Below are 12,961 nucleotides of genomic sequence, written 5' to 3' on the forward strand. Positions count from 1 at the left end.
TCTTGTGTGTAAAAAGTAAGTACACCCTTGGCCTCAGAAGCTAGTATTGCTCCCTTTAGCAGAAATAGCGTTTCGCATAATTGTCCACCAGTCTCTGACATCGGCTTGCTGAAAAGTTTGACCACTAATTCTTTCAATTGCAAGATGTTTGAGGGTTTTCTTGCATGTACTGCCCATTTCAAATCCCCCCACAACATTTCAGTGGGATTCAAATCTGGGCTGTGACTAGGCCATTCCTTAACCCGCCATTTCTTCTTTTTGAGCCGTTCCGAAGTGGAATCACTAGTGTGTTTAGGATCATTATCGTGTTGAAAGGTCCACTTTCGGTTCAACTTAAACTTTCAGACAGATGGCCCACGTTATCTTCAAGCACTCTTTGATATGATGCAGAATTCATAGTTGAATCGGTGACTGCAAGCTGTCAAGTACCTGAAGCAACCCCAAACCATAACATTTCCACCACCGTGCTTCCCAGTTGGTATGAGGTTCTTCTCCTGAAATCCTGTCTTTGGTCTGCGCCAAACATGTGTACTGTTACAGTGGCCAAACCACTCTATCTTTGGTTTATCTGGCCAGAGCACATTATTCCAAAATGATGTGTTCATTGGCAAACTGTAGTCTTGCTCTAATGTTCTTTTTTAGACAGCAAATTATTTTTACGGGCACGCATCCCATGCACGTCAAATTTGTGCAATCACTTTCTGATTTGACACCAACAGTTGCAAAAGTTCTGCAGATCCTGTGATGACATTTTGGGGTTCTTGGAGACTTCCTTTTTTATCAGACATTCTGCTCTCATGCTGAATTTGTTGGGACGGCCAGTCCTGGACAAATTGGCAGTCATTTGATATCTAAGCCACTTGTAAATTATTTTCCTTACAGTGGAATGATTTATTTAAAATAATTTGGAGATCTTTTTAAATCCCTTGCCAGGCATTCACAAATTTTTTTCTTAAGGCCTCACATAACTCTTTAGATCTTGGCATGATGACACCACACACCTCAATAGCAAAGAGAACACCAGACACTAGATATTTTATTTTTTGTATTTTTATTTAACCTTTATTTATCCAGGTAAACTGTTTGAGAACCACTTCTCATTTACAAACATGACCTGCTAGCTATTGGTGGAGAGGAGATGGTAGAGTGATGTAGCCAATTCAGGGATGGAGATTATTAGGAGGCCATGATATATAGGGGCCAATGGGGGGGAATTTGGCTCGGACACCGGGGTTACACCCCTACTCTTTACGAGAAGTGCCCTGGGATTTTTAATGACCACAGAGAGTCAGGACCTCGGTTGAACATCTCATCCGAAGGATGATGCCTTTTTACAGTACAGTGTCCCTGTCACTATACTGGGGCATTAGGACCCACACAGACCACAGGGTGAGCACCCCCTGTCAACCCTGCTTAGCTATAGTGGGCAACCAGGCAAGAGCTGCAGGGTGATATGGCTGAGATATGAGAGGTTTAATTAAGACAGGTTCCACCTGCGCTCCCTCAGGAGGTTCTAATCATTGGCACCCAATCTTGAACACCTGATTCTAATTTTATGGATTTGAAGGTGTGATAAATGTATGGGGTGTACTTACTTTTTCCACAGAAGAATATCACATCTATTAATATTTTTGTTGAATAAATTATTGAAAAAGGTCATTTTCCTTTGTGGTTTTGTTCAAGTATACCAACTAGCTAGACGGATGGACGGACATTTATGCAACATATTCCTGTAACACTTTTAAACTACCATCTAATCCTTTTGCAAAACTAGTAAATAACTAATATAAATAAATAAATGCATTTAGAGGCAATTAAAATGGAAAGTGCTTAATGGAGCCCTATCTTTAGAGTGTTAGCCTTTTGAGTGGGAGATTAGTTTAAAACTGAATTGCGGCACGTAATGCTGTACACAAAGCACTTGACATCCGGTCTACAGTCATGACACGGGCCACAACTGCATAAGCACATTGCAATTAACCTCCAGCAGCAGTAGGTCAGCTAACCACAAAAACATTCAAGAGTCGAAAAGCAATATAACCATTATGCTAACTTCACACAAGCTTGCCTTGCAAATCTATAATCATGCTAATGGTAAAATTGCTAGCTTTAACGTGTATGCACCCTTTTACTGAACAGCACCACAGGAACTCAAGGCAACTATAGCTATTAAAAGAAAAAGTCATGTATATTAACTTCATTGAGGTTTAGCGTTTTAAGTCTGATGGAGGTTCAATGCGCTTATGGTGAGCTTCCTGCTAAGCAGCTAATATGCTAATATTTGTGATGTTATACTTTCTTAAATGTGAAATTGGTCAAGAGGTACTGTATGGCTTGATATTTTGATGTTTAATGCATTCAAAGCAAATTAAAGGAGTTTAAAAAACTGGATCTACAGTTTGATTTATATATGCAGCATACTTTTTGATTTCATAATCTTACGTTGCATCACTAACATAAAGTCAACATGAAATGCACATTCTGACTAATATTCAACAAGAAATAGGACATATTACGTATTTAAATGGACCCTTTTCACAGACTGTGATGATGCGTTTTCACCTTATTTAGCAGTGTAAGTCTAGCAAACTTTTTTTATTTTTGCAATTTTAATTATCTGTTAAATATATATATATATATATATATATATATATATATATATATATATATATATATATATTTAGTTACCACAGATGCAATGAGGTTTCTAATACAGCTGCTGAGAAAAGATGCATAAAATGTATCATCATCTCTCTTCTGACTGGTGTAATCCACCGCTCTTCATTTTGTTCCTCATTTGAAAAGCAGATGTTGGATTAAGCATGGTCTCACATTCACTCCCATTCTCTGCTATCGAAGTTTACCCTGCAAACATTTACTTCCGAGTTCCAAAACCTGGATGTGTGAAAAGGGTCCATTGTGAATTAATTGTATTGTGAAAAGTGGGTGTTACATAGCAGAATGTAGCCATGGTCCAGTTCACTCCGGCTGGTCGATATAGTGCTTTTTTCCCATTGATGTCCATTCAAAAGTAAAGTTGCATTCTGACTAAATAAAGCTTACAGGGCCTTAATAATGAAACATAAACAAAACAAATTGTGTATCTTCAAAAATCCATACGTGAGTAAAGTTTTGCATGTAATTAAACGGGACAATTTATGCACAAATGGTTTTACGATCGATCAATAAAACCTGTAAATGGCAAAAAAAAGATTGCACTGTATTATGGTAGATGTTTCATTAGTGACCAATTCTGGATGGGTCTAAACAATGTAGTATAGACCTAAAATTAGTCACGCAAATTACTATACAATAGGTTAACTTTGGCCTTGCAGACTGACAATCTTGTCATTGTAGTACACACTAGCAAACATTGTTAGCATAACATATCGATTGTTTGTGTTTTAGTAGAAATCAGTATTTTTAACTCTGCCAGAGCATTTCCTCCTGTGGCTGTTAAATGAACAGGTGTTGCTTGATGCAACCTTGCCAGGCATCTGAGTAATTTTGGGCAGATTGTTAGCAGATGTTGTTGACGTGACGCCACGGCAGGTTGACAAGGCCGTGACACGTCTCAGGTCAGAATCAAGAGGCAAAGGAGACAAAAAAAAATTGGCTAATGCTTGTTTTTTTCACCCCTATCCCCTCTGCTGTCATAACACAATGTGACTATCTGTGGCCGCGCAGCTGTCAAAATTTATTCGCCAAGGCTGGCACTCACCCGTGGGCGCAAGGCACCTCGCTTAGCTGTTTTCAGAGGGAATGACACTCCTATACAGGAAGACATACGCAATATGCCATGACAAAACAAGAGGTCTGCATGTGTTGTGCTTTTGTTGTGGAATTCCCTGCTGAGAGAGCAAGTTTGTAATCACCACAGCATCATAGTTGAAGAGTTCAAAACCGCTAAGAATGATTTGTAGGAGCAGTCAATGTAAAAACCATTCACATTGTCGTAGAACTCATAATTACAATTAAATTCTGAAATCATAATTCTATGACAGCTCTGACTTGACCATTGTGTCGTAATGTAAAAAATAACCAATATGGCAGCAGCCTCAACCGTTAAAATTAGTGAACATATATTTCTATTTGAAATGCCATTTTATAACGCCTGGAATGCTTTCTTTGATCTTAAACCTGTAGCAAGAACTAGGGCTGCCGATTTAAAGTTTTAATTTGGTGCAATTAAATATATAAAAATAGCATGTCAAATAAACTTACATAACGAATCATGTCCCCGGGCCGTAATAATAACTGCCTACCATTGGAGCAACGCAAACTTGAAGTACCACCTGTTCCCCTTCTGTCACTCACTCAAAGTTGTGTCGATGTAGTGACACTAGGGGTCGCTCCTGGGAGCCCCAGACATCTCTGATCTTTGAGAAAAAGCCAATGAAATCTGGTGGGTGGAATTTGCATGCCACTTCCCCGGACATATGGGTATATAAGGAGCTGGAAGGCAAATACTCATTCAGACTTCTTCAGAGCCAAGCGGTTGTATTTCACTGAGCTGAAGGCAATTCCCCAGCACGCTCGTATGCCCTGGTCGAGTTATGTGATGAGACCGCGGGACCGTCTCAGGACCAGGTTCGCCCTGGTTTGCTCGACGATTAGTTTCTGGGGACAAAGCGCCGCTCACGGCCATGCTCCGCCCCCGTTTCTTTCTTCCCATAGGTGCATGAGGTCCAATGGTGTGAGTCAATGGTGTGAGTTTTGGGCGGGCTATCTGTTCCTTCCGACCAATGGTAGACAGGGGGAGTGTTCAGGAAAGCTATTTGAAAATAATCACTATTTTGCACATTAATTTGGTGTCACCAGACATTACATCATCAACTTGCCATTGGCATATCTCAAAGTCACATGATCCCCTAGTGTTCTGCAAACCATCAGCTGGGAAAGAACGTCTCAAATTTGCATGGAAAAGATATAAGCTAATGTGCATTCAGCATCTTTACCAGCTTCCCAAAATTCAAGGAAGTCCTTCATGGTGCCAAACAGTGCTGGAGTGAAAAATCGGGTGAAACCAATATTATTATTATTATTTCTTTTACGATAATCTTTCAGTTTCACCCTCTTTATTCTTTACCTCCTGCTAGTCCAAGATTAAATAATCACATAACGACATCCTGTCAGGTCGGCTTCACATTAATCCTGACACAAACAGTGCTATCGACAGAGCCATTTTTAATAAAAAGGCAGGGAGAAAAGCAAAGCGAGGCAGCAGTAATTGTTCTAATTTGGAGTGGATCGATGCTTTTGGCAGAGCACAAATCACGTGGCTACACAGGCATATAAAGGCAGCCTGTTAGATGTCCCACCCACTCACTGCCAAACCTGAATTTAACACACTTGGCACGTTCTAAAGCTGGTCAAAGTGGCATGCCATGATTTTTGGTTCTCTATTCAGACAGAATGGCATTCTAATGCACAACTCCAAAGCCAGCAGGTTAAATTGAGGCACGGTTGTGTGCATTTATGTCAAATCTGTGCCAACAGTAATAGCCAGTACATATAAATATTGCTGTTTGCTTGAGCAACTATCACTAATATTATTGGTCTATTACAGTAGCCTACATGCTCTGGTAAATTGTTTAAGAACATAGAAATTGTGTGAACTGAAATATATCTAAACGTTTATTGTGAAACCAACATTTGTGTTGTGTGAAGCTGAAAAGCCATCTTGTGTTTTGAGTGAAGCTTTACAGTGATTGCTGGTTATTTGTGAATAAAACGGACTCATGTGAACTGTGGAAACTGGTTCCCGCTTCCTCCACAAATAACCAGCAATCACTATACAGCTTCACTCAAAACTCAAGACGCTCTCTCTCTCTCTCTCTCACGGGACAGACACGAAGTCTCAGGTCTGTCTGTCTCTCTCCTCTCTCTGTGAACTGGCCATCGTTTTATCTCCCCCGACTCTCACTGTGAACATAATTAGTCACTTAGATTACATGGTAATTAGTCACAATTCATCTCAGGTGAATGTCCTTACTGCTTTCTCTCTCCCCAGATGGGCGCTCAACCATGCCCTCACCTCCACAATCATATATCAGTTTCTGTGAGGATATACGTATTCCTGCTAGGACTTTTTTAACGTTCAACAATGACAAAGCATGGTTCACAAGAAAAATCAGACAGCTTTGTCATGCCAAAGAGGATGCTTACTGAAGCAGGGATAAAATCTTGTATAATCAGGCCAAAAACTCACTAAGGCAATAGTAGGAGCTACTCTGAGAAGCTGAAAAACAAGTTTTCAGCTAATGACCGTGCATCAGTGTGGAGAGGCCTTAAAGTCATTACTAACTTCCAAGACACCATCCCCCAACACTGTAGGGAACCAACAACTGGCTGACAACTTGAATGTATTTGACAGTAGATTTGAAATGCCCAGTCTCACACCCCCACACCCGCTCTGTCCTTCTCTTCACACAAATGCAAACACCCCCATCTTTTTTGTGGACTTCAGGTCGGCTTTCAACACCATCATCCCAGCTCTCCTATGGAATAAATGAACCCAGCTCGGCTCAATACGATCAGCACTGGGAGAGTGCTCTCCCCACTACTCTTCACCCTGAATACAAACAACTGCACTGCCAAGGGCCACTCTGTCAAGCTCCTGAAGTTCTCAGAGGACACCACTCTCATCGGCCTCATCCAAGATGACGATGAGCCTGTGTACAGAAGGGAGGTTGAATGGCTGGCTCACTGGTGTAGTTGTAACAACCTGGAGCTGAACACGCTCAAAACAGTGGAGATGATTGTGGACTTTAGGAGGAACACCCCAACATCGTCCCCCCTCACCATTCTGAACAGCACTGTGGCAGCAGTGGAGTCATTCATGTTCCTGGGCACTTCCGTCTCACAGGACCTGAAGTGGGACACACACATTGACTCCATTGTGAAAAAGGCCCAGCAGAGGTTGTACTTCCTTCGCCAGTTGAGGAAGTTCAGCCTGCCACAGGCGCTGATGATACAGTACTACTCACCAGTCATTGAGTCTGTCCTCTGCACTACAATAACTGTCTGGTTAGATACGAAATCGGACATCAGAAGATTTCAAAAGGACAGTTCGGATTACTGAGAGGATTATTGGTGGCCCCCTGCCCTCCCTTCAAGACCTGTACACTTCCAGAGTGAGGAAAAGTGTTGGAATATATCTAATGAATATATCCATTTATGATGGATGGACGGACAGATATACAGACAGACGGATGGATGGATTCAGATTTATATAATTACAGCTATCATACTGTTATAATATGGAGTGTTACATACGCAAGTAAACTGATACTGTCTAAAGTTATATGGAAAGAAATGTTCTTTCTAAATCTGAAGTTCTCACAAAGTTAGTAGCCCATTTAAATAGAAAAGCACATATGGTGTCATATTAAAAATACTGAATTAAATCCACATTTTATGATGCACATCTTAACCCAGCGTCGCAAAGTAACTTAATGTCACTCACTAACTCAACAGCAGGTGCCCGTACAGCAAGACGCAATTAGGTGAAATTGAGTTTCATATATTTATTCAAATTAGTTTAGAATCACACCTAAGTAAATATGCTTACCTGGGCAAAAAGGCACGAGATTTTATTTAAATGTCAAGGGATAATGTGATGAACAAAAATAATTTACATTTCAAATGGCCTGTAAAATCAGCAGGAAACTAAATCATATTTGGGCCGTTGTTTCTTGATGACCGCAGCAAAAATGTAGAAAAAACACAACTAGTGCACATGGGGTGAAGCGTGCATCTCTGCTGACTGTTTGTACACCCCAAATTGGTTGGCTTGTTGAGGAGAGGTGTGCTATTACTTTCCTAAGTGATTTATGATATTCATTTGGTAGACAATAAAACCGATTAAACAAATCCCGTAGACTTGCATTGAAGTCCAGAATATAATAGTCTTGGGGGTGGCCCCAAAATCTTTTGTCTGATTATAGGCATTTAGGCCAGTAAGTAACCACCCAAATACACTTGCAACAATTTAGCAATACCTTAGCAACCATCCCCCCATAAAATACTGCATTTTAGCATGCTGTAGAAATTGCCAAGATGGCCGTGTCTTCATCATTTATGCATTGTCGTCTTGTCGAAACGGATTACTTTTGCAGCAATTAGGTTATTAAATATTAGAATTATGGGTCATTTATGTATGGGGAGATGCATATGATTGGCTAATGCAGACTATCAATGCTTTGGGTTGCTAGGAGACATAGCGCCGCAGCATTGTTTATCATTTGGGTTGCTAGGAGACATAGCGCCGCAGCATGGTTTATCATTTGGGTTGTTAGGAGACATAGCACCACAGCATTGTTTATCAGTTGGGTTGCTGGGAGACATGGCGCTGCAGCATTGTTTATCAGTTGGGTTGCTGGGAGACATAGTGCTGCAGCATTGTTTATCAGTTGGGTTGCTAGGAGACATAGCACTGCAGCATTGTTTATCAGTTGGGTTGCTAGGAGACAAGGCGCTGCAGCATTGTTTATCAGTTGGGTTGCTAGGAGACAAGGCGCTGCAGCATTGTTTATCAGTTGGGTTGCTAGGAGACAAGGCGCTGCAGCATTGTTTATCAGTTGGGTTGCTAGGAGACATAGCGCTGCAGCACTGTTTATCAGTTGGGTTGCTAGGAGACATAGCGCTACAGCACTGTTTATCAGTTGGGTTGCTAGGAGACATAGCGCTGCAGCATTGTTTATCAGTTGGGTTGCTAGGAGACATAGCGCTGCAGCATTGTTTATCAGTTGGGTTGCTAGGAGACATGGCGCTGCAGCATTGTTTATCAGTTGGGTTGCTAGGAGACAAGGCGCTGCAGCATCGTTTATCAGTTGGGTTGCTAGGAGACATAGCGCTGCAGCATTGTTTATCAGTTGGGTTGCTAGGAGACATAGCGCTGCAGCATTGTTTATCAGTTGGGTTGCTAGGAGACATAGCACTGCAGCATTGTTTATCATTTGGGTTGCTAGGAGATATAGCGCTGCAGCACTGTTTATCAGTTGGGTTGCTAGGAGACAGCGCTGCAGCACTGTTTATCAGTTGGGTTGCTAGGAGACATAGTGCTGCAGCACTGTTTATCAGTTGGGTTGCTAGGAGACAGCGCTGCAGCACTGTTTATCAGTTGGGTTGCTAGGAGACATAGCGCTGCAGCACTGTTTATCAGTTGGGTTGCTAGAAGACATAGCACTGCAGCATTGTTTATCATTTGGGTTGCTAGGAGACATAGCGCTGCAGCAATGTATATCAGTTGAGTTGCTAGGAGACAAGGCGCTGCAGCATTGTTTATCAGTTGGGTTGCTAGGAGACATAGCGCTGCAGCATTGTTTATCAGTTGGGTTGCTAGGAGACATAGCGCTGCAGCATGGTTTATCATTTGGGTTGCTAGGAGACATAGCACCGCAGCATTGTTTATCATTTGAGTTGCTAGGAGACAGCGCTGCAGCATTGTTTATCATTTGGGTTGCTAGGAGACAAGGCGCTGCAGCATTGTTTATCAGTTGGGTTGCTAGGAGACATGGCGCTGCAGCATTGTTTATCAGTTGGGTTGCTAGGAGACATCTCTAATGAGAGTCAAAATGAGAGTGTTGCAGTTCCAAATATCTGGGAATGGAATGCATTTATGGTCGGAGATATCAAGTAGGAATATCCCACATCCTACTTGAATGGAATGCAGCATATCCGTGTACCCTGACGAAACAAAATTTATTACAAGCAACTTTTAAATCGCAAATATTATTAGATAGATTATTCCAGGTATTATAGACCTGACTGATTATAGAATGATTTTTGACATTTAGTTCACAAAATGATAGGTCTGCCTTTAAAGGATTGTAATTTATCGGTAAAAATACATTTGTTTATGCAAACAAATTAGATTTTTATTTCCAGAACCAGACTGATGTGCTCTATAGGGCTACAAAATTCAAAAACGTCACCTAGTGCAATATTTTGCTTAATAGTACATTACACATATTAGCAATAGTGTTAGTTTAATATATCAGCCAAGCCGATTAATCAGGCGATATTTGGCCATTTTGAGATCGCCTGCATTGGCCAATAATCCCTTTTGTCAATTCCAAAACCTCAGACTGATCTCACTGTGATCGACAGTGGGTTCAATGTTTTGCTGCTGAAATCGCTCTATGAACACCAAAATTTGAACCACTGCCCCCAGTGGCCGAAGCTGGAAGTGTTGTCGAACAATTGGACACAGACGAGCTCGAGTTCTTAGGTGAAATGTCCACAGAGGGGCACAAAAACTAGTTCTACTTTTTGTTGTAAATTATGTAAGGCAGTCAACAGGAATGCATATTCTATTAACCACGCACCCTAACCTCAACCATAAACCTAACCGTCAGTGGAGTAAAAATGTCATCTTATGGCACTTTTCCTCAGCACGTTACAGTTCGACTCGCCTCGACTCGCTTTACTTTTCTGAGCTTGCATTTCCACTGCAGTTTAGTGCCCCTCACTGTGGGTGGGATTATAGGCTGATCGTCATAGTTGCGTCGCCTCTACTGCCGTGACATCATCTTAAACACGACACAAACTGACCAAAACAATAACACGACCGCTAGCTGTTAGCTACTAGCTCATTGTGCTGCATAAAGCAGTTGTTGCATGGTGATTTTACACAAGTGTAACAGTTAAATTGGGCTGGTTGTTTTAGAAGCTTCCAGTAGCTGCTCAACTAAATAAAGTGAAGCTTTCAAGCAGAGTATAGAGATAACGTAACAAAACGTACCATCCTCCATCATGGATCAGTCCAGGGCACTCTCCCTCCCATTGCTTGCCAGTTTAGATAGCGTCCATTTGGTCGAACCCCTTCCACTTTTCCTTGATGGTTCTGTAGTCACTTAAGTTTTTGTAACTTTTCCGTACACTGTTGGTAGGTCCAGTGGTAGCCGTGTGCGGCCAACAGCTGAGACACTTCCTGAAAGACTTTTTCGTTTTGTTCATCGCTAACGAGTGGACCGTCTGCACCTCGTTTATTGACAACGGCGTGGTGTTGTGCACAGCCATTTAATTTTTCACAATTCGAAAGTCACGTGAACAAATGATACTGCTATCTCTGTTGCTAACTTTAAAACTAGTGGGTTGATGTCGCGTGTCGGAAATCCAGTGACGCTGATAGTGACGATTCTCCCGACCAATCAGTGATCTGCAGGATTTAGACGTCACATATAGTAGCTCGGCTCACTTGGAACCTCGAACGAGGTGGTACTAAAAAAAGTACCAGGTACCAGGAACTATCCACAATGGAAAACCCCCAAAAAGCAAACAGAGTCCAGTTGAACCGTGCAGTGGAAAACCCCCATTAGAGGGAAACCTCAAAATCTCACTCACAATTTTATATGTGAACACATTTACTTCCTGGTTTCCATGTAACTAAACTCCATGTCTCTGGGGCTTTTTGCTCAACACTATCTGTAGCGTCACAGGAAATGATAAACACATTTGAATGAATGCAAAAATGTCTGATGGGAGGTGCCGCTTGTCACCCAGCAGATTTGGGTTCTGGCAGCAAAATGTCAAAGGATAATAAACTATTTCTGTTTCTTTATTTTGTTGTGAAGTTTCAGTTACTATAGTGAAAAAAAGGTGTTCTTTATTTGCAGTTTTTTGGGTCAAAGTTCAATGGTTTTGTGTATGTAATCCACTCTCTGGATATCTGCGCCAGCCATTGAAAAACCCATTTCGGTCGATCACTAATTGGCATGATCTAAACCTCAATATATAGCATGGCAGGTGGGTATAATTGCATTTTGACTTAAAGTACAACTTGCCCCTTGTCCTACAATCTGCATTTCCGTACTCCTTCACAAAACAAAAAGCAGCTGTTTTGCACTTCATTTTGACATTTAAACTTTCTCCTCCAACTTTTGCAGCTTTTAATTGCAATTTCGAAAGTGTGCTCGCCCATAAGAAAACATGTTGATGCTTGTTTTCTTTCTCATGAAAAACAAGGCTTATTAAAAAGATGCTTTGCTGAGTTTGTAATTGGCAGAGGTTTTACAAAATAAGTTAGCCGAGCCCGTGCCAAGAAAGGGGGGTGCCACTAAAAAACTGGACCGTTCCAGAATCTAGATAAAAGACTGGCCGTACAAGACGATGAGCTGAGTTTAAATCAGTTCAGGAAGTAGTGAGGAATTAGCAAGCATAAAGACAGAACAATAGTTATTTCAAGTGTTGACAGCAAGTCAGAATTATTCAATAGGACTCCATACACGAGACTAGACAGAGAATTTTATTATCGTTTAGCAAAGACACAATTTTACAGTTTTAAGTGCTGAATGAGTGCTTTTAAATGCTTGTGAAAGGACAATATACTCCCAATTTAATGATGTGGGTCACTGTATTTGTTCTCTTAAATGCGGGATTTTTGTCTACTGCCAAGGTTTTCCGTTGCATGTGCCACATAACAGACAAAAATGTGCAAATCTGATTTACTCACCCTCATGTTGTTCCAGACATTATTCCACAGAACACAATAGGAGAAACTTTCTTGTCAAGCTCCATACAACTTTGCACATTACAGATTATTTCAAGACTTTCGGTAGTCATGCAATAGCTTTGTGTGAGGAACAGAATTAGATTGAATATTTATTCACTGAAAATCTCTCTCAGTCTTGGGACAGAGCCATTCGCATTGCATGATTGGTAAATGGTCTGCACTTATATAGTGCTTTTTTTAACCTTAGAGGTTACCAAAGCACCTTACACTGTGTCCCAATCACCCATTCACACCAAGTGTGCCGCACAAGCCCTCAAAAGTGAAGCCAAAACGTCTCGATCGCCCCCAGTGACTGGTCCTAGTATAGGTCATAAACCCCGCCTCCCCATGTTATTCAACGGGACGTGAGACCAACTAAACAATTAAATTACACTTCACATATCTTTTTTCCAAAGATAGTTTCTGTCATTTCCTGTCGTTTCTATCACGTTGATGTCATTTCAA

The sequence above is a fragment of the Xyrauchen texanus genome, chromosome 13, assembly GCF_025860055.1.
Source record: "Xyrauchen texanus isolate HMW12.3.18 chromosome 13, RBS_HiC_50CHRs, whole genome shotgun sequence".
Classification (NCBI taxonomy): Eukaryota; Metazoa; Chordata; class Actinopteri; order Cypriniformes; family Catostomidae; genus Xyrauchen; species Xyrauchen texanus.